The sequence below is a fragment of the Tamandua tetradactyla genome, chromosome 3 (assembly GCF_023851605.1).
Source record: "Tamandua tetradactyla isolate mTamTet1 chromosome 3, mTamTet1.pri, whole genome shotgun sequence".
NCBI classification, from domain to species: Eukaryota; Metazoa; Chordata; class Mammalia; order Pilosa; family Myrmecophagidae; genus Tamandua; species Tamandua tetradactyla.
Window position 1 is genome coordinate 88,542,023 of NC_135329.1, and position 23,211 is coordinate 88,565,233.

At 38.5% G+C, this 23,211-nt stretch overlaps 1 protein-coding gene across 5 annotated transcripts in view; it reads right to left on the reverse strand.

Moving 5' to 3' along the window:
- Positions 1-23,211, reverse strand: part of CNTNAP5 (contactin associated protein family member 5) — an 818,968-nt gene that overhangs the window by 59,103 nt on the left and 736,654 nt on the right. The gene's annotated exons all lie outside the window — the stretch shown is intronic.

Here is a 23,211-nt window from a genome sequence, read left to right on the forward strand (position 1 = left end):
TTGCTTAATGTTCACCTCAATGCCATTGGTTGAGAGAGCTGGATCGAGTAGCCAAGAACATGCTGCTGTTTCCTTTTCCACTATTTGCTTGTAAGCTGGTCTAATGCCACACTAAACGATAAGGTCTCTCTCCCTGTGTATGCATGGGAGGCAGAAAACCACTGGGCTTAAGGGCTGTGGCATAGGCTCCTAACCACTAGAGAGAAAGACTACTAAGGAGCCATAAAGGTTTCTTCCAAGAAGGATTAAGGTGGGATTAATCTTGGGGATCTCCTGTGTCTCACACATCTGGGCCCTGCTCTGCTCTCTCAAAGTTTCTCATGTCCCTAATAGAACTCTGTGACCTTCCTCAGACCTCCCCATCCTTCCTTCTATGCCAGTGTTAGGAAGACAAGAGACTTGAGTAAACCAAGAGACAAATACTTTCAGTCTTCAATCATGTATTTGATTTTTTTTTTTAATATATAAAGCGAAGTTTTCTATAGCCAGCCTTGGTTTTCCTGGTTCTTCCCCTCCCCTTTTGGTTCTGAACATTGCAGATTTCCAGATACAGCTTCCTTGTTTCCTAGCAGCAGGATATATGGCAGAAAGAAGAAGTGGGAAGGGTGGTGTGGTGCCTACATGTGGTTACGGAGAGACCCATCTCCTGTACAAGTGGGTTGTGCAGTAACATGTTCTTCTTTGTTGTTTTTAATACCAAGAATTGAGGTGTTTTAGTTCAACTTAACACATTTAACCAGCATGTGATTATTATGCATTGGGAATACTGATTAGTACCACATTCCTCAAAACCATTCAAAGTCCCTTACAGTCCCACTGTTTTTGATAATATATTCACGCATCCACATTCCCCATGTATTAGCCACTGTAGGTATCACTTCCATTTCATAAGTCTTTACTAACACTTATCTTACAACCACCGCCTTTGTTGCTAATAATCTTAACAGGGACCCTTTCAAAGTAGGTTGATGTGTTCTGAAGCTCTCCCAACAGTCCAGATGCTATCTAAAACACAATGACTGCTTATTCTAGAGACATATAAATATTTCTCCCACCTTCTGGGAAGTTTAGATGCAATCGATGCCTCTTACAGTAGCCCAACATGATATCATGAGGCCTCCTGCAAACTCATTTTCACATGACTTCTAGGAGAAGAAAACTCACAACCTGACTTTACAAAGTTTAAACAACCATAAAGATTGACTCCCAGGTCTCTCTGTGGACCACAGGTAAGGTGGAGGGGGGCTAAGCTTACTAATTGCCTTTCCTAGCATCTACTTCAACTGCTTGGTCAGGGACCTAAGAGCTGTTTCTCCCCTCCTTGTCCTCCACTCTGGTTATTCAGCAGATACTGTAGCTTCTTGTATGGATTGTCACATCCATTAGTCTCTGCCGAACCCCGGGATTCAGAACAGCTCACCCTGCCCTTGGGCGCTCTTCTGCATACTCCATCTCCACACTTCCATTGCTTCCCAAGAGATTCCCTTTCATAATAGCAAACATTGCATGTTTATAGTCCGATAGACAGTGAACTGACTCTGAGGGAAGGTGCTGTGAATAAATCGAAGAAATAGAAAAATGGACTGCCATGGCATAGAATTCACTGCAATTTCTCTAAGGTACTACAATGCATTTTTCACCTGTTTGGTCTCATTTTTTTCCCTGTTAGTATATATTAGCATTGCTACATTATAGAGGCTATATATCTTTGTGTGCATCCATATCCACAGAGGTCAGATGTTCATAATGTAGAAATTAGAAGTGAGACTGCTTTGAGCCCCAGTCAGGTTATCCTCTGGAGAAAAGCGTAATTATAATGGAATGACTTTTTGTCACCAGCAGGGACCCTGCAATAGTTTGAAAGTGTTCTATTAATGTTGTAGTATTCTAATGGCTTCAATTATTTCTAATTAAAATAATACATTCATTATTATTTTGGGTCTTTAGATGAAAATCACTTTCATTATTTTTAGAATTAAGCAATTGTTATTATCAATGGCATTTTTAAAAAAGTGTTAATCTATGATATATACATATTATTAATTAATTAATTAATTTATTTATTTATTTTGCAGCCTGCCAAGCCACTATGACCTGCCCTATGATTTTTTAAAAGTATTTAAAAACAATGATCTGGAATCCTCTTCAAGTCAAAGAAGAGGTCATTTCATGCTACTACACTTCCTTGTTGCTTTCTGGATAGTTACTACCCCTTGATTTTCTACACATTGTTTCATCATGATTGAGTTCCTGTGTATCACCCCATTTTCATCTGATAACTTTTTAAAAATTTCTTCCATTCTTCAGGTGAAGTGACAGAGGTACTTTTCTACACTCACAGTTAGTAAATGACAGAGTCTGATTTATACACTAAATCTGACTGACTCCAAAGAGAGTGTTGGCCATGAACCAAAATAACCCCATGTGATCATTCAGTCTTTCTCACTAAGTTTACTCCCATCCATCCGTCAAAATTTACTGCAAGGTCAGCTCTTCCAGGAAGACTTCCCTGACATCCTTCTTCTGCGCTCTTCCATCTTAGCATGTACTGCTTCATGTTGTCCATTTTTGTGCTTGTCTCCTACACAACTATGTAAACCCCTTCAGTGTTGTTATGTACCTTATTCTTGGATTCCCAATGGCTGGCATACGACAAGTACTCAGTAAATATGAATCTAAGGGAAGGAGCAAGGGAGGAAGGAAGGAATAAGTGGTTGAATTAAAGAAATGAAAAAATGAGGGAAGAAGGGGCCAAAAATATCAAGCAGGGCTTAGAACTGTTTTGAATATAAAGCAATAACTTCTTCAGAACACTACAAGTCTATTCAGTACACTTCATTCTCAATAACTCCAGGGACAAGTTGTTCTGAAATATTGCCTCACTTTGGTGTTTATTGGCCAAGAGTTTGGAAACACATCTACCTAGCAAATCCCGAAGCTGATACGACAAAGGGAATAAGCAATTCCAGGACACCCCAAGCATCTGGAAAACAGAGGTTTGCCCTCCTTCCCACCTGTTTCTGAGGACATCAGACCTCAGAAATTTTACTTAGACTTGGACTCCCAACAATTGCCTTGATCTTTCTCCATCTTGTTAGTGTTTAGGGTTCTCTCTCCTTACCATGAAACTGCATTTGCCTTATATGCTTAGTCCAGTGGTTTTCAAATTTGTTTGAAATTGAAACACTTTCTTCAAATGCTGAAGCTGAAGTAGAAGTTGTGTCATAGAAAGATCTGCCATTGTCACTGCCTCTCCTCCCTCTTCTACCCCCTAACTGCTTACATTGGCCAGTGGAATTTCTTGAGCTCCCAAGAAGTGCTTTCAGAGTGACAACTCAGCTTACCAGGATTTGGTCATATGTTTTCCCTGGACAGTGCTTCGTATCCCTGATTTGAGCTCCATGGGCCACAGTCTAGAAGACAGACCTTTCCCTCTGCTGTCCAGATTCTTGAGACCCCCACATTCTTGGTGTCTAGAAGGTCCCATCTCACCACATATCACAAGTAGAAGCTCATCACTGGATTTAGCTAGGCTTAAATTAATCAATGCTACCATCTCTGTGTGCATGTAACTAGATCTAAATGGCTTAGGAAAGTCACCTGCTAGTTAAGGAAATGATACTCACCTTGGAAGATGTTGGACCTATTTTCAAAGCTATTCTAATATGCTATTATATAGTAAGCCAAGTAGCTTTTACTTAGAATGTTTGGTCTTTATTTACTAGTTGACAATCATGTACACATGGTTGGTTCGATCAACTAGAAACTCAGAATATAAAAATGCAAATCCTATTAAGTTCAGAGTCTTGAGGTGGGACCAAAAGTAAATGTGCTCGCTCTTCAGTTTTTCAAGAACGTCATTGTTTGTTTGTTTGCTTTACCTTTTTCCACCTTTCCAATCTTATTCTTCTAATCTGCCCTCCCTTTGCTATTAGTATGAGCACTAGAACACTACCTGGCCACATTATACTAATGCTTAAAAAGCTCTAAACCTCCCTAATTCTACCTGACAATTCCAACTTCTTTGTCTGCAATACAAGACCCTTTCCCTACTTATGACATGTCTATTATTCATATCTGTACGTATTGACACCTGCACACTCAGTATCCCCCTTCAAGAAATGTTCTTCCTTGCCTCTCAGCTTGAAACACCTTCTTGCCTCCTTATCTGCCTGGTGAGCTCCTCCTCATTCTTCAATACCTAGCTCATGTGAACCAGGTCTCCATACACCCCTCAGACTGAAATGTTCATTTCTGTCACTAGATTGCCACTTAGAAACAGTCTTAATATATCATGGCCCTTTGGTTTGTCTCATCCTTTTTGATTTAAATTGTTATAAGAGGAATAGTTTGCTTCTTCATCTTTGTGCTTCTAGAAAATAGCACTAAACCTGCTGTATTAAGTTTCTCAAAATCATTTGTTGAATGAAATAACCATAATTTTGGTGATGTTTGTTGGACTTCATAACTTCACCAAAATTATTAAGAATATCTATTGACTGCCTACTGAAAATCATGAATTATAGAAACAGATGGTTATAATGATATATTTCTATATTTAAGGGGTTTATAATCTAATTGAAGAAAATATGTAAAAAGTCACACTTGCTTGTTACTGTGTGCCTGCTATTTAATAAGCAATTAACTTGCTACTATATACATTTTTTTGCTAAATCCTCAGATTGAAAAATGGAATTTCAGAAAAGTAAGAAACTCCACCAGTATAAACAAAAATGGTGAAATGGTATTTGTGGTAGTTAGATTCATGTATCAACTTGGCTAGGTGAAGGTGCTTAGTTCTATTGCTCTGGCCATGCGACAGTGGTATGTGAACCTCATCAGTTGTTGATTACATCTGCAGTCAGCTTGGAAGCATGCCTGCTTCAATGAACCGTGTTTGATTTAGTTGGCTGGTGCTTAAATGAGAGAGCACAGCATAGCACAGCCCAAACAGCTCAACATACCCCATCTCAACACTCAGCCCAGGCCTTTGGAGATGCAGAAAGAAATCACCCTGGGGAAAGTTGTTGGAACCCAGAGGCCTGGAGAGAAGGCCAGCAGAGATCACCCTGTGCCTTTCTGCATAAGAAAGAACCTCAGTTGAAAGTTAGCTACCTTTCCTCTGAATAACTAACAAAATAAATCCCCTTTTATTAAAAGCCAATCTATTTCTGGTGTGTTGCATTCTGACAGCTAGCAAACTAGAACAGTATTCAAACACAGGAGCACAGAAGTTTAAAGTGTGTGTTCCTCTCATTATAATGTGCTTTCTCCAAAGAAAATGGTAGCGTAGACTGTACAGTAGCATAGACTGATGAGTGAAAGGAGAGAGAGGTGAATGGGTGGGCAGATAAAAAATGGATCATTTGATAAACAATACATGTTTTGTGAATTGAATATAGTGAGCCATTGCAAGGGTTTAGGACAATCAGAACAGGGTTGACAGAGAAAAGCAGTTTATCAAAGGAAGGGCATAATTTAACTAGGCTGAGCAGGAAGAGTACACTTGGTATAGTTATAGAAATAAAAGCAAAGCAATGTGACTGGATTTCAGAGTGCTCACAACCATAGAACTAGAAGCCATCTACCCATCCCACCTACTCATTTTGGAAGGATAGAATGGTGGAAAGAGAGAGGCCACACTGGAAAGTCTTGCAATAAAGGGGAAGCCATGAAACACTATTGGCTCTCAAAACATCAAACACTGGTCAAAAGGAAAACTGGGCCAGGCATTGGATCACCACTGTGGCACAGGAGTCCATTCTAATATTATATCTGGGGCTTGATTTACTTTAATAGAATACTATCATTTCCTTGTTTTACCATATCACTTTCAAAGAAGTAGCTCTTTAAATATCAAATCATTTCCATTCTATGTCGGTACCCTTTCCCAGATCTATGCACCTTCCTATGAACCCTTTAGTTCATACTAATCCAGACCATCCCACTATGGAGCTCCTTCTCTAGTCTATGTGTCCTTTTTTAGTGCTACTGGCTACTCAGGTCAAAACTCACCTTTGCTTCTTTCATTTTCCTTTCCAGCACTGCCTCACACATACGTCACATACAAATAATCCATAAACTCTTTTGTCTCTATGTTCAAAATAAATCCTGCATCTCTGCCCTTCCCTTCAGCTCCACTGCCACTCCAACCCAGCCCATCATCCTCTCTCACCTGGACCATTGTGACAACATCTGAACTTGACTCCTTAATTTCAGTCTACCTTCCCACCCACCCACATCCATTTTCTACACGATATCCAGAATAAGTTGTTTAGTGTGTAAATCAGATGCCACTGCTTAAAATGTTAAAATGCTTCTCCAATGTACTTAAAATAAAATCCAAAGTATTTGCCATGGCCTGCAAGACCCTAAATGATCTTTGTCAGCAACTGTTTGATTTCTTTCTATTCTTAATTTGCTTTCACAGACTCTACACCAACCACCATTGACCTACTTACGTTCCGCCAGCTGCTGAACTCCCTCCTGCTGCAGAGTTCTTTATAGCAACTGTTCTCTTCGACTGGTATACTCCTCTTCTGCATCTTTGACAGAAGACTCCATTTCATTCATATATTAGGACAAAGGTCACACACACAACTATGTTTTCTCTATCCATGCACATCTACCTGTGTACCTCTATTGAACAATGTGTTTCAAAATATTGGTAATGATTGATTAGTGCATCATGGAATAAATATCTGACTTCAGTATTTGTTACTACTAATAATGTCAATGCCTCCATCATCCCAACTACAATCTCCTACATTTCTGGCTCACTCATGTTTATACCTTCACTTCCACAAAACTTGGTCAGTGGATTAATCTCACCACCTTTTCACTGTCTCTCAGTGCCTGCCTGTTCTCTTTTTCTCCTTAACTTAGCTAAAATTTCCTGGGAATTCATTGAGCTCAAATAGCCTGGTCAATCACTATATCCTCTTTTATGTTACCTTAATTCCTTGCCTCATTCTTGTTTCATCCAACTTTGTATATTTGTTCAGCAGAATCATATCTCTGCTAAAACCCATACCTCAACTAATCTAACCAGCAGAGTGCAGCTGGCTAGGGAAAACACAAACCATACAGACATTTCCTATGCCACTTTAAATTTGGGACCACTAACTTCAAGTGTGCCTTTATTGTGTCCTTGTGATCACCCTAAGTCCATTCACTCAATGGCTCAGGTAACTATTTAATGGTTTTCTTCTTACCTCAAATTTCCCATGCACCTTTTCACTCTCAGCTAATTACCTTGCTCCATGCTTCCCTTAGGAAACTGAAGCAATCAGAAAGAACTTTTACAAACACCTGCCACCCTATGTAGTGACCTACCAATTTTCAAATCTATATGCTCTACTTTCTTTTCTATTAATTTAGATGAACTCTCCTTGCTGTTATTGAATAGTGATGCATATATTCCTTCTTGTCCTTCTCACTTATCCAAAGACTTTATCCTAACACCCTCCATGTTTATATATTTTCTCTTTACCAAGTCATTCCCGCCAGCATTTCTCTTTTCTTAAACGAAAAGAAAGAGGAAACTTCTTGAACTTTCCTAGCCTCAATCCACCGCCACATTTTTCTGCTAACGATCCTGAGGCATTATTTATTCTTCCTGTGTCCAATTCCTCCTTCCCATTAACTCTTAAATTCATGTCAATCAGAATTTTAACCCTAGGCCTCCACCCAAACTTCTATTGTCAAGGTAACCAATGACCTTGGTTATTTCCATCTTACTCTCATAAATATTTGACTATCACTGTCTTCTCTGTATAATGACATTTGCTTGGCTTCCCAAAATGACATTTGCTTGACTTCCCAGACATCTCACTTTCCTAGTGTTTTTCCTACTTCACTGTATGCTCATTCTCTTTCTCCTTTGCCAGTTCTTCTCTTTCTTTTTGACTTAATAATGTTGGAGTCCCAGGGCTGTCTGTGGATTTCTCCTCAACTAACACTCATATCCTTGGTAATCTCATCTAATCTTATACCAGATTAACACATAAATGCTATCTCCAGCTTGGTCTTCTCCCTTCAACTCCAGAATACTCTATTCAATGATCTTTTCCATATCTCTATTTGGATGAATAATAGGCACACGAAACTCAACATGTCTGTCTTAACCTGCCTGGGCTACTATCATAATAATACAAAATGGTTCGACTTAATAACTGGAATTTATTGGCTCATGGTTTTGAAGCTAGGAGATGTGCACAGTTAAGACATTGCCAAGGCTTCCTTTTTCCCCTAGTCTGTAACATTCTTGTGCTGGCTGCCAACTATCATTGGTTTCCTTGGATTGCATCTCTACCTCCTGTCACATGGCAATGTCATCTCCTCCTTTTTTTTTTTTGGCTCTTTTGATGTCTGCTGACTCCTGGCTTCTTCCTATGTAGCCATCTCTAATGTTTGGTTTCTTATTTCTTCTCTTTTAAATAAAGCCTCCAGCGAAATGAATTAAGACCTATACACATTCAATTGGCTCACATTTTAACTAAAAAATATCACCTTCTAGAGATTCTATTTACACAGGAACAAGGATTAAGATTAAGGATGAATCTAATTTGAAATACATTATTCAATCTGTCACAATCCCAAATACTGAACTTATGATCTCTCCTCAACCTGTTCCTTCCACAGTTTTTCTCCTCTCAGTGTTTGGCAACACCATACTTACAGGTTCTCAGCAAAAGAAAATTTAGAGTCATCTTTGACATTTCTTTTTTTCTCATACCCTATCTCTGCTAGTTCACTGCATATTTTCATTCTCCCTTCAAAATATATCCTGAGCTTAACCACATCTCTTACTTCTCACCAGCTCCACTACTACCAACCAGGTCCAATCAACTAACATTTCTACTCAGATTATTTCAATAGCCTACTAACTACTTTTTTTTTTTTACCTGGAACCCTTTGCAGACTATTTCTTCCAGAGCACCTGTTAAAGGATCAGACCAAGTCACTCCAAGATCCAAAGCCTTCCAATGACTCTCCGTCTTACCCAGAGAAGAAGGCAACACCTTTGTTGTGACTACAGGGTTCTAATGCTCTCGTTAACTCTCTGTCCTCATCTCCCTCTGTCCTCATCTCCAAACTATTTTGTCCTCTCCTCTGGATCCAGCCACAATCGATTTTTTTGCTAGTTCTTAAACCACAAGCACACATTTGTCCTGGGCTTCTGCATTTCCTGTAATATCTGTTTGGAATGCCTTTCCCTGGATGTTCACATGGCTCATTGTCCAATTTCTTCACCTTTGCCAAATATGCTTTCTTAGGGGGCCCTTCGCTATCATATTGAAAATTGACCAGTTTCCCACCCTAAATATATACATTCCTGACCTCTATTCCATATTTTTCCCTAATAAAACTTAGTTTATAGCGTTCTGTTATTTGTTAGTGTCATTGTTATCTATCTTTCTCTGTTAGAATGAAAGCTCCATAAGGTTAGAAATTTAATGAAATAGGAGAGCTTAGAACAGAAAATATGAATATGATTCACCATTAATAGGGTATATATTGTATCAGGTACATAAACACCCACAAACACGATATGGGTCACCCTATAAAGCTATTTCTTACTATAGATGATAGTCAAATACATTTGAATGGCTTGACCATTTTATAATATTTTATTACCAGCTTGTATATTGATTTAAAAATTTGTTTAGTGATTATCGTCCACTAGAGAATTGTAGCTTCATGAAATAGAATCATATCTGTATTTTTTACTGGGGTATTACTAGTGTCAGAAAGAGTGTCTGACATGCAGTGGAGCTCAAAACATATTTATTGAATTATTTGTTTATAGACTGAACAAGAGAATAGGCAGTTTGAGTGATATTTTTTTAAGTGATTTCTTTAACTCTTCCATACTTGCTTATAAAATGCAAGTAAATTACTTAAGGGTCAATATAGCTATAAATGTTAATTATAACTGTTGTTTTTAGAACCAGTGTAAATAAGATGGTATGTATTGGTTGCCCACTTTATTTCAGGCACCATCTTAAATGCCTTTCAAATATTACCTAAGGTGGCCCTCAAAAAATACGACGTGCTATTTTGTGCTAACTTTATATATAGGCAAAATACAAGTCTGTCAAACCTGGTTGGACACTGATTGAACTGTTAGTGATTTCACAAAATCTTCTCTTTAGTTTAACTGTGAACTGCATTTCCCTATGGGCAATAGTCATGCTTTGCATCCTTTCCTTAGCACCAACCATACAAAGAGAAAGCATTTAATAAAAGTTCCTTGGATAAAGACGTATTTGTTCACATTAACCCTGGCTTCATTAGACTCAAAGAGAAAATATGAAAAAACAGTCTATGACCATTTTGAAACAAAAGCCAGTTGCTTAAAATTTGTCCTCAAGCTAATGCATGCAAAATTGAACACTAAATATGATATTTTCTATTTTTTAAGTTTCTTGGAAAAAGAGGCATTTTATACTTAAAATAGTTGCAAACTGGGTGGAAGATAAAGCTGCTTTCCATGACAAAGTTAAATGTTAGGGTTATTCTCTATAGTTTCTATCTTGGGCAAGGTTAGGGGAGATCACACCCCCCAAAAAATAAGCTCTCCTAAAAAAAGGCTAAGCTGTTTGAGAATTTCTCATGAATCAGTAATAATCTGAACATTCACAGATCTACTTGGCTATGATGGTTTTCTAGGGCTCAATTCATTCATGTTCAAAAACAACCTTGAAAACTCTCCCAGGATGCAATAAACAACTACTAAATCCTGCAGTCTACTCAATGATGGGTTCAGATTTACTTTATTCAGCCCTATTCTAAGCACCTTAATAAACAACAATTATCTTCCTCTCTTTCGGTGGTTCTGTTTACGTTTGCAAAAGTGGTTCACAACCTGTTTTACCTTTCATTGGAAAAGCATTTGCATAGAAAAAGAGTGTCATTACTGAAATGAACACAGACCAATTGCCCATCTTCCAAGCATTTTGTCCCTGCTGTTTTCCCTATTGCCTGCTTAATAGAATGGCAGCATTTCCAATGAAAGAAAAGTACATTGAGTTATGAAATTAAGGGTTTCTTCAATTTTTAAATTTATTTTTTAGTTGACCTGTGTGAGTGAAACCAAACAGGTTTCATTTGTCTTTACAGCACATATCAAAGGCCCAATCCACAAAACTCCATGGGACAGACCTGCTGGTGCTTTATGTGCTTAAATATTTCAGGTTGCTGCTAAAGATTCGTTTTCCTTTCTTCTGAGACCCAATTAGAGTTCACTTACATTAAAAAACTCTCTCTTCTTATTTGTATATGATTCATGGGGTTTTAAAGCAGTAGTCATTAGGACTCAACACAGTAATTAGTCTTTAAAGTATTCAGGATGAGGCAGCTTTGTAAATTTTATGTTCACTTTTTATGGCTCAATTGCTTTTGAATATAGATGCTTTTGATCATGGAACTTAAAAGTTTGCAATATTTTGGGACTAATGCTAGTTGTATGTGTGTGTTTGAACCATTTTTTCCCAAGTTTTAGCAACCACAGATACAGACAATACAAATCAATGCAAACTCACATGATATTGTGTCATGATTTTCAGTGTGTCACCTGGTTGACTGAAATGGCACTGAGGACCTCTCCTTCTCTTTATCAAGGAGTTTTGTTTTTGTTTTTGTTTTTTTCTCATTTCCTAATATTTCCCACAGGCCCAGTACAGGAATTGGCCATAGCGACCATCTGTCAATACGCAACAAACAAAAGGTCAAAAAAAAATTATGAGACAAGGACAATATTATAAACTCTGGTTTAGAAAAGAAAAGCACAATCTTAGTTTCTCTCTTATTTTGCAATGAAAAATACCACATAATGGGTTGGCTTAAGCAAAAAAAGTATGTCTTGTCTCATGGTTTTGAAGGCTACAGGTCCAAAATCAAAATTTTGGCAAAACTGTACTTTCTTATGGGGTTGGTAGCATAATAATGATGGCAGTCCTTCATCATATGAAGATCTCTTTCTCCTCTCTGGCTTCCTTGGGCTTTTTCTTGTACTTTCTCTGACTAATTGTGTGCAAATTTCCTCTCTTTCTAAAGTCCCTGGTCATATGGATTACGACCCACTCTGATTCAATCTGACCCATCTAAACAGGATTTTTACAAGATCTTATTCCCCAAAGAGTCTGCATCTTTAATAATGCAAATTAATATTTGCACTCAGATTAATATTTGAACATGTCTCTTATGGAGGACATGAATCACTCCCTAATACAGCCTTTTCACCAAGACATGTGCAGTCTAGCCAGCATAAGCCAACTATCACAAAACAATAAGGAGAAATGATGGATGGAGGATATACACAGGTGGGCATATAGGGCAATCAAGAAAGGCTTTCCAGGTGTGATAAAACTTGAATCTGTTTCTGTAAAGACATATAAAAGTTAGCCATGAGGATGAGAAAAAGAGAACATGCCAAAGCCATTGCAATGGATAGAGGATGGTGTACATGTTTGTAGAATGGAGAAGGAAGGTGTGAATATAAATAGTAAGTAGAAGACAATACATGATGAAAAGTCTGGGATTTGAAGTAAACTCTAATCCAGATGGACATCTCCTCTCTGTAGGCATAATTTGCTTTAGCCTGTGGTTTGTTCATTCTAAATGTTATTCATAACAACAATTTAAAAGTACTGCTCTGGATGACTGCTCTGTACATTTTCCAATCATGTAATTTCAGGGAATGGGATGAGTGGTGATTTGAACCATAGTACAATTACACCCATATAATTAAGAGCTGAGGCACGACTGCATTTAATACTCAATTCTGAAATGTATCTTTCACATCTAATATTGTGTGTACCACTTAACAGAAATTCCAAAAAAAATCTGTTGTATGTAGAATAATTAGTTTTTAAAAGTTTAAACATATGAAAGCTATAACTTCATCAGAATACTAGCCATACTCCTGGGCCTCTGTGTTTTCCTAATGTTTATCAATCCCAGCCAGACTGCCAAATGCAGAGAAGACCAAGCAGTTAGTGTTGGCTTTGGGCACTTTCCTAAATGAAAATATAAATGATAGTCAATTAGAGATGACTTCCTAAATCATTTTCTAAAATCATTAACAGATAGTATAACTAGCTCATGAATGACTTCAGGAACTTTTCACAATGCAAAGTTATCAGACATAACCATAGAATCTTGGTTAATCGCACAAGGACCACCAGCTGCAATTGTTTCCTGGGTCCTGGGGCTCTAAGTCCCACCTGGTCAGAGGTGAGAACCCCACTAAGGCTGCTGTCCTTTCTGGGCCACTCATCTTTTCTTATTTCAAAATGAATTTAGATATGGGATAATTTATTTTCTTCTGAAAGCCCATTCAAAAAAGGAAGGAATTGAGGTTGATGGATTGTCAAGCCTTGTTGTAGGTACTTATGCACAAAACACTTGAACCTAATGATAATGATTTGCAAGTGTTTTTATTATTCTGTCACAATTGAGAAAAAATGATGCTCAGGGATATTTAAAAATTGCTTAAATCTCAGCTACCTAAACAGTGGTATCACAAACTTTTGAACCTGAGTCCTCTATTCCTTCCTCAACACAACAGAAGACATGAGAAGTCAGGGGAGAGACCCCACCCACCAGTGCATAATGGGGTCCTGAGAAGAGACTGCAGTAGCAGCCTAAGTACTATATATGTGTGTATATATATATATATATATATATATAGAGAGAGAGAGAGAGAGAGAGTTATGTATATTTCTATGTATGTATATACAGAGAGAGAGAGATGAATGATTCTCATCGATCTTTTCTTTCTGAGCATGGGATGCAATTGAACAAATTGAAAGAATAATTAAGAACATCACCTTTCAACCTATAAGCACGCTAACACACTCACTCATAACCAGCGTGTCTTTGCAAAACTCTATTCTCTGGACTCGCTCAAGAGTGATTTAAATTATATATATATATATATATATATATATATATATATATATATATATATATATATATATACTGTGAAGTAATGAGACATGGTTTTGTTTTCCAACAAGCTGTTAAATGTCAATGTAGTATCCCTACAGAGAAAACAACAAGCAGCATTAACAATGCCAGTTGGAGCAAATCAGATACCACCTAAAGAATCCTCCAAATTGTTACAGATGAGAAAATTGGAACGTAAGAAAGCTAGGTTCGAAAACCATGGGTGATACATGAAAATGAGATGCAATGTGATGAGGTTACCATCAGTCAGTCAGTGAAGGTGTATTTAGTGCTCATGATATGACTCTCCTTTGGTGGGTTCTTTTATATGCAAGTGGCATTCACCCCTACCAGGGAGAATGAAAAGTAAACCTGCACTCACAAATAAAACAAATGCCATGCCACAAAAGAAAGGTCCAGTCTCCATGGGAGCATAAGATGGGTTCAGAGAGAGCCAACGTATTCCAGAGATATCCATATTCTCTATGGGAGTCATTTTGTGGTCTTCTTACTGACCATCCTTTCAATAGCATCCTGCCTTTATATCAATAACAAATGCATCTTACTTCACCATGTATGTGATGTACTACCTCACTTTGAAGAAACCTCCCTACATATGTATATAATGATATCTTCATAACTGAACTCTAATCTTATCTAATGTTTCTCAACATGTCTATTAGCCATATCTTCATTAATTGCCTTTCCATGCCCTATTACAACCAAAGGGGACACACATCCTTACATGCTTTATTTTGTTTCCTTCTAGTGTCCCTTGTATATAGTAGGTGCTGTCTAAAACTTGTCAAATGAAAGAATAAATGCATTTCAGAAAACCGGTGCTTTGAAAGAAAACATGGAAATTTTTCACCATATCAAACACATTTGTTCACTTAGAGCAAAATTGAAAAAGGAATCATTTTTGTGCATTGTTTGAAAGAAAAATAAAATATATTTGTATTTGGGTTTTCCCCACATTTGGTCAAGAGCCCCAGCATTCTCTAAGAAAACCTTGTTAATTGACAGTGCATCCATGTTCAAAGGAAAGGGGTTAAAGTGCAGAAGTTTCTGAAAGGAAGCTCAGTTCACTATGTGAAACTGGGCTATAGCAGATGATAAAGAGCTTTCTATACATTTCCATTGATTTTAGGTTTATCCTGTAGGAATTGAGGAGTTAGGAAAGGTTCCAATGAAGAGAGCATGGAAAGACACATTTTAGAAAAATAAAAGATCTCAGGGCTCCACAAAGAGAATATCTTAGGGTAGAGAGGATGGAGGCTAACAAACCATCTGAAAGACAATAAGCACAGTTGAGGCAAAATTGGAAAAGATAATAGCAAAAGGTGATTTTGAGAGAGAAACAGATGTTAGATCAAAAAAGTTTTGGTGGCAGGCTGTGTTTTAAGGCAGAGATGAAAAATGACCCTTGGATTCCCAGTTTGGGTGTGAACTGATCTCTGACCCCCATCTCACATAAGGCACCCTCCTCTTTCCTATGCCTGGTTAGATTTGCTTTCAGATCCTCCATGTGCCATTCTCTCTCTTTAGAGGATGTTTGCATCTGCTATTACCCCTTCTGGAATCAACCCCACCCAACTCAGGAAACCCTTCTCATCACCCATATCTCAGGGTCATTGCCGAAGGTATCTGGCACATGGCTGTTAAGATATATCAATCTAATTAATGAATAAATAAACGAGTGCATGAAAAGCTTTAAAAGGAAGGGAATATAGGAAGAAAAGAAGGAAGGCTTCGTGTTTTAGCTTGTGAGCTGCTGGAATGCAACACACCAGAGACGGATTGGCTTTTAATAAAAGATTTGTTTTGTTAATTCTTCAGAGGAAAGGCAGCTAACTTTCATCTGAGGTTCTTTCTTATGTGGTAAGGCACAGGGTAATCTCTGCTGCCCTTCTCTCCAGGCCTCTGGCTTCCAGCAACTTTCCCCGGTGTGATTCCTTTCTGCATCTCCAAAGGCCTGGGCTGAGCTGCGAGTGTTGAGATGAGGTATGCTGAGCTGCTTGGGCTGTGCTACATTGTGCTTTCTCATTTAACCACCAGCCAATTAAGTCAAGCATCACTCATTGCAGCAGGCACGCCTCCTAGCCGACTGCAGAATTAGCAACAGATGCGGTTCACATACCATTGGCTCATGTCCACAGCAACAAAACTAGGTGCCTTCACCTGGCCATGTTGACAACTGAATCTAACTACCACATTTTATACTAGGGGACAGATTAAGTATTGGTCATTGAATTTTATGTGGGAGGTTAGTTAAATATGGTGGAAAATGGCAGGAGATGTGGGATTGGTGTTTTGGAAAGACATGGATGCTGTAACCAGAGATTTAGGAGCCATTGGCAGGGAGACTGCAACCCTATTAGACGCACAGTCACCCATGTCTAAGATATTCCTTTACATTAAGATTGTTGCCTTTGGGTTAGTTCTTCCCAGATCCCCAGCAGAAAGATCAATTACAAGTTATGGGAATCAAAATCCTGTTCTTTCATAAGATGCCCCATACCTCCTTCAGTGACAGAATCCTTGCAGAGTTCCATAACATGGTTCAGAACTTGATCTTACATTCCCTTCAAAATGTATTCTGAGAGGCAGGAAACCTGGTTAAGAGACAGATCCCACTTTCTCAACATATTACCTGTGGGACTGTGGGCAAATTCCAGTGTCTCACTTCCCTGGTGTGCAGAACAGAAATTGTCATAGTATGTGCTTGGTGACATTGTGAGATGGAACCCACATTAATAAGATTGAGGCAATCTGGTGCATAGTAAGGATTAATAAATATTAACTGATATCACAATTATGATTATGGTGATTTAATCCATTTGCGTCTACATTTGCAGGAATGTCACAAGGAATCAGGATAAATTACATATACCTGAAACACAGCAGACACCTAGTAAGTCATCATCATCATCATCATCATCACCCTCAATTGGCTTGACCTTAATCCTCTGTGCTCTCATTTTTGCTTTGAAAGTGTTTCTGAAAAGAGTTCTATTCATGCAGCACCATATTTAAGAGCTCCATTTGCACAACAGGGTATTGGAAGAAAACAAGTGTGGTGTTGAGCACAGAAATTGCTGCCTGGAGAGCTTGTCTCATTACCAATTGATATTAATGGAATATGTACAATTTGCTAGGTAGGCAGGAGTGAGAAGGAATCTGGAAAACCTAATCCTCAATTCAAGTTCAAATTTCTGTCTAATTGAAGGGAAATTTTGGAAGACAATTTCCTAGGAACAGGTTTATGTAGAAAGGAACCAGTGGGTTTTACTTATTTACTAGTTTACTAAAAACCCCTGAGTATAATCACATTTGCTGGGTACTAATTAAATTGCAGCTGAACTGTGTGCTAAACCAAATAATGGTCTAAATAATTTCCCCACCCCTTTCCCTGGGAGAGTGAGGGTCTAAAACTAAAACAAGCCACAAAACAAATAGGGCCATCCAATCTGCACACATTACATCTGGATAATTCCCTTCTGTAGAAGAAATGAATTATTTTAGACAAAAGTGGAATTCAGTTACTAAGATGCTTCAAAGCCAATAATCAATTTAGTATTCTAGAATTGCGGTCCAGCTATAAAAATTCCCCTTCCGTTCCTCTGTTTCCATCTTTATTGTTAATTAATGAACTTTTCTGATGGTCCAAAGATAGTACAGAAACGTTTTCCTTCTAATAGCCACTTAATGCCATCTACCTGGTTTTTAAAACTGAGTTATAAAGTTGTTCCCTCACATATTCAAAGACCCATTGATAAAGTCAGCCTTTGGTAGTCCACAGTTTCCTCCTATGGGGAAGATGGGGCGGTTATGCTTATCTTTGGATTATGAAGACAATGATCCTCTTACAATGCTGAGAGAGACATGTTCTTGAGTCCTTAGAGATGGGAGTCTTAGAAATCAAAGACACTATTTATTTTTTGCAATTCATATTTGCAAAGAGCTTAGGGCTCCCCTGGGAAAGCTGGAATACAAACATGAGGTGTGTGTATCCTTCATAACTCCTCAGTGAGGATTATGGCCGCTCTGGGATGGACCATATTTATATATTGACACTCATGCAAGAGAGTTAAACCATTTCAAGACAACCCAGGACCAAATCCCTCTGTATCTAGGGAGAATTCATTTGTAGAATGTTCAATAACATGTATGGAAGACACATTAGGGGCATGTCTTCAATGCGCTCTCATCACAGAAGACCACAGAACAGTTTAGAAGGGAGATGGCTTCCTTGAGAATGGGCAAGAAGGAGCTATGATGGTCTCTGTGTCTATATATGCAGAGAAGCCTCTTTCTGAGAAGCGTAAGCCAAAACAGAGACCCAAATCTCCATGCCCAAGTCTTCTACCTATAAACAACTCAGTCCACACTATTGATGTATGTGCCTAACTTGAACATATGGATATAAAGGAAACCTGCAAGTGGTAGCTGTCTGACAGAAACGATTTCATTCTTCAGGCCTCCTGACACATGCCCTGGCACGTTAGGTCCTGAATAATAAAAACAATAGCAATAATAATGACAATATTACACAGCTGTACTTGTGTAGATCTCTGCATTTGATAAGGCACTTTGCAAACCATACGTTAGTTCCAGAATCTTGCATAATAGTTCCATGGTGAATAACTTTCTTAAATCTGCCTCTAGCCATTCTTTTTTTCCCTATAGTCATCCCTTGGGAAATGCCATCTTTCCTAGGGTCTCTTCATTCTCCCTGCTACCTCCCCATCCTTAAATCATTCCCTGGCTCACCGATGACAGGAGAATAAAGTCAAAATTGCTTAGTGTGGGTTAAAAAACTCAATTCCAGCTCTCCTTTTCTCTCTGTGGCATGCTCCCTGTATGACTCAGAGGAAGGCAAGAAGTGACACCTTTCAAAGGTCAAAGTGGGAGGGTATTAGGGGAAATAAAGTTAACAACACATTAGTGCTCTTCTCATTGATAAAACAGCTGTGTGATCTGGGAAGAGTTGTACACCTTTGCGTCTTTGGTAGGGCAGTCAGAACACAAAGAGTTGGGCAGTCATGCTTAGCTGTGTGAGCTTTGACAGGTGTGAGATTATCTTTCTTTTTTCCTAGCTGCTAAATAAGGACATCAGCACCCACTTCACCGGAGTTTTGCTACAGTTTGATAACATGTTACAGGTTATATTGTCAAAATGCACAGTATATAATAGAGAGCTAACAAATATTAATTGAGCAAAGACCCCTCATCCAGAACTGTGAGTTGGTACAGGCTGATGCTACATCTTATGCCATGAGTGGCATTTTGTTTCACATGCTATATGGCGGGGTCACATTTCATTATTTTTCCATGTGAGTATCCCGTTATTACAGCATCATTTGTTGAATTTTTATTTGTTTCTTTTATTCTGTTTGTTTGTTTTGCTTGTTTTGTTTTGTTTTTGTTTTGGGGGAAGTGCATGGGCCAGGAATCAAACCCAGGTCTCCAGCATGGCAGGCGGGAATCCTACCACGACTGGCTTTTATGTCTCAGACCTCATCACTGCCATGCTCTACCTTTAGGGATCCACCTGGATGCTCCATGAGATGTGGCCTCTCCCCAGGGGTGCACAACCCAAGACAGGACCCTCTGAGTACTGGGTCTTGGCCAGGGATTTTAGCCCAAGTTTTACCTCAACCCTCTTGCAAAATACTTGTCTTGTGTCACTGTCAATTAATATGTGTAACAAATAGAAATTGGTAAAATCAATTACCAAAGGGCAATTTGGAAATATATATCTAAGGTCTTAAACATATATATGCATTTTGATCTGGCAATTCCACATCTAAGAATTTTACTCAGGGAAATAATTAAGATATCAAGGATCCAGAAGTAAGTAGTTCATCATCACATTTTTAAAACAAATTGCAAAATATGGAATTTAAATTAAATGTCTAATAATAAAGAAACTGTATATAACTGGTATACTCTAATACAATTGATCCGCTAGTATATAACAATATAATATGTGGACGTACAGACGTCCACAGCTTATTATTAAATGAAGATCCAAATTCTAAATAGCAGGTATAGCCATTAATATAAATCAGATTATATTCGCATTTAAACTTTGATTGGTAGACAGGTAAATACCATTAATTATGCCCCCTGTGCTAGGTGCTGTTTTAAGCGCTTTGCCTAAGTTATCTTATTTAATCCTCACAATAAACCTTCCAGTTAATTATTATTATTACTTCCATTTTTAGATAACAAAACTGAGGGTCCAAGAGCTTGATGATTTGCCCAATGTCATCCTCACCCAATGCTAGGCCTTCATCTCTGCTACTGAATAAATAGATAGTTCTAAGGCTGGATCTAAACCAAAATCTTAGCCTTATTGGTATGGTGTTTTGGTGATGTGATTAAGGGTGCTTTTATTTTGTCTTCTTTTGGTATATAATTATGTGTTTTTAATTTTTTCTTCAGTAAACATCTATTAGTTGTGAATTACTTTGGAGAGATTTTTTTAAGCAACAATATCAGAAGAAGGCGTTGAGAAAGCACCTACTGCATATGTAATCAACACCATCAGTGTCATGGTACACTTGAACCCAAGGCTATCAATTTTGGCCAGAGCTTCCTCGAGGTCATTTTAGGGAGACGGCTATCCTGTTACTTACAGATCCCACTGCACCAGCTCCTACTTCCAGAGCCATTCAACAAGAAATATCTCTTGACAGCTTTCAGAGGCCTGCTGCTGAAAACAAACCCCTCCCCATCCCGCTTTAGTGCCTGGATATTTAAACAAGAACCAGCTCTCCCTGCATGAAACAGCTGGTTAGAAAGCCTGCACCTTAATTAGCTACTTCTCCCTGGGGATCTGTGCTCAGAAAATGCATTCTTCAGAGAAAGTAAGGCTAGTGAGATGAATCCACAGAATTGATTGTCTAAAAATTATTTTAGAAGTGTCATTTGTGAATGTGCATGTGGGAATGGGGTGGGGGTGGGGGGTCTGTCTGAGTAAACATCCTAGTCTGAGAGCCACTCAAAGCTAAAGCCTGCACCAAGTTGTCGAGAACAGAGATTTTAGAGCAGAATGTCTGGTGCAAGTGTTGGATTTCCCACTTTACCAGCAGTTTATTTAAACCTGCTCTACCTCAGTTTCATCATCTATGATTTGGGAATGATCCTAATAATGTCTACTGCATACAGTTGCTATTAGATTTAAATGATTTTAATACATGAAAAGCATTCAATGCAGTCCCTGGAATGTAGGGAATGTTTTCATTCATTCCCTTCTAACCATCTTTCATCTCTTGGATTGGTGTGCAATGCACACAGCAGAATTTGGCAAACATTTATCAACCAATATCTTCATTGTACGGAAGGAGATGCCACTTCTCAGGCAAATTCAGCTATCCAAGCACAGCTAAGGCAGGACTGAAAGCAGAAGGGAATTTGCACTTTTGAAAACCTATTTTGTGTCAGGCTTTCTGCAGTCTATATAATCTCTCTCGTTCTCTTCACACACACACACAAATGAGTAGTAAACATTATTATCAAATGTTACAGCCATGGAAACAACTTCTGTGAGATTAAAACATACATGCAAGGTCATTATGGCGGTGATATCAGGGCCTCACTGAGAACTGTCAAACTGCAAAAAAATTCCTCTGTCCCCAGGGCTGAAAACCTACCCTTTCATTCACTGTTTGGACAAATTAAAAGAAAAGCAACTTGGATCTGAGCGGGAGCCCATTAACTCTAATTTTACCGCCAGTCCTGACACACCGTGTACAGTTGATGCACACCACAGACTATTAGGGGTGGCAAGTAAGGGGACTACACACAACAATACTCTTCATAGACAGAGTGACAACCAGGAAGGCATGAGCAAAACTATAGAACACAGACACCGGGACTCAGAGGCCTGAAGAATTACTCTATCATAGCATAAAATAAACATCAGTGCTTATTATCCTAGCATGGAACTCCTTACAGAAGGATAAGTCAAGTTCAGGTGGCAATTGCAATGAAACATCAAAATGTATTACACAAAACAAATGCTGAAATAGTGGTATTTTATTTAAAAAATCAAATGAAAGCATCAGTGCCATATGGTCTCTCCAACGTCTGCCCTTTGTCCTCAGATATCGTTCCACTAATGAAATGCCCAGGGTCCTGGGTGAGTTGCTACTATCTATTTGGGTTGAGTCTCTCCGAGCAATGTGATCCCAGGAGGTCTGGGTTAGTGTGGGTTGCCCTGGGGAAGGAGGGCTCAGGCTGGAAAACCTCACCATTTAGCTCATCTTAATGCCTGTAGAGATGCTGGAGTGCAATGATTTGACCCCTTAGAGATGCTCAGCCCAGAGACTGAAAACACCAGTCCTGCCTGGGGACTGGGCGGGTTGCGAGAACAGGGCTGAGAATCCCTGTAACCCACCACACATGGTGGAGCATGGGACGTGGCTGAGTTCCTCTCCCAGTATTACTGCCAAAGTCACCTGATGGTAAGACTCTCCGTGGATGCTTCCTAACACTGAACATTTTCGGGATCTGATCCCAGACCCACTGAATCAGAATCTGCAGGACAAAAGCTTAACCAACTGCTCAGTGTATTCCCACCAATATATCCTGTCAAGAGTAAATAAATTACTGTTTTCCAATTATTTTGAGAACATGAATTATGTTTCTCCATTAACTTTATTAAATATGGGGAAGAGACCATATATATCCTAGGCTCTGTGTGAGAGAAAATAGATAATAGATCAATTTTAACAGAGTGTTGTATTTTTACCAGAGCCCTCAATATATATGGTTTTACTCATTATTACCTTTATTTATCTTACAGATTTCAGATTTTACCATTGTTTTGTTTACCAGACATTCTCACATATTTATAGTAGTTAAGAACATAGACGTCGCGGCAGTATTTGCACCCAAAGTTTATCGTTTTCCTGGAAACAAAGAGAGATGGAGGGAACACCATGAATTTCAAGTAAAATTGGTCTTATCTCAGAGGTCTCATACTAATATCTCACATCCAGAGGTAAAAGAATTATTGGAAAGTGAATACATACATAAACGCAGTGTTAAAATCTTTTGCTTGTGTGATAGTTCTGTGGCATGCGATTAGGACAGGGTCAACAGTTAATGAGTATTTGCACTTGTTCCTTACATCCAAGACAAATATTCCTAATCATAACTTCTTTCCCTGCAGGACCAAAGTGGCTTTGGATATACTAATCAATGGGTGTTGCATGAGAGTTACTATTGCTGGACAAAATATTACAT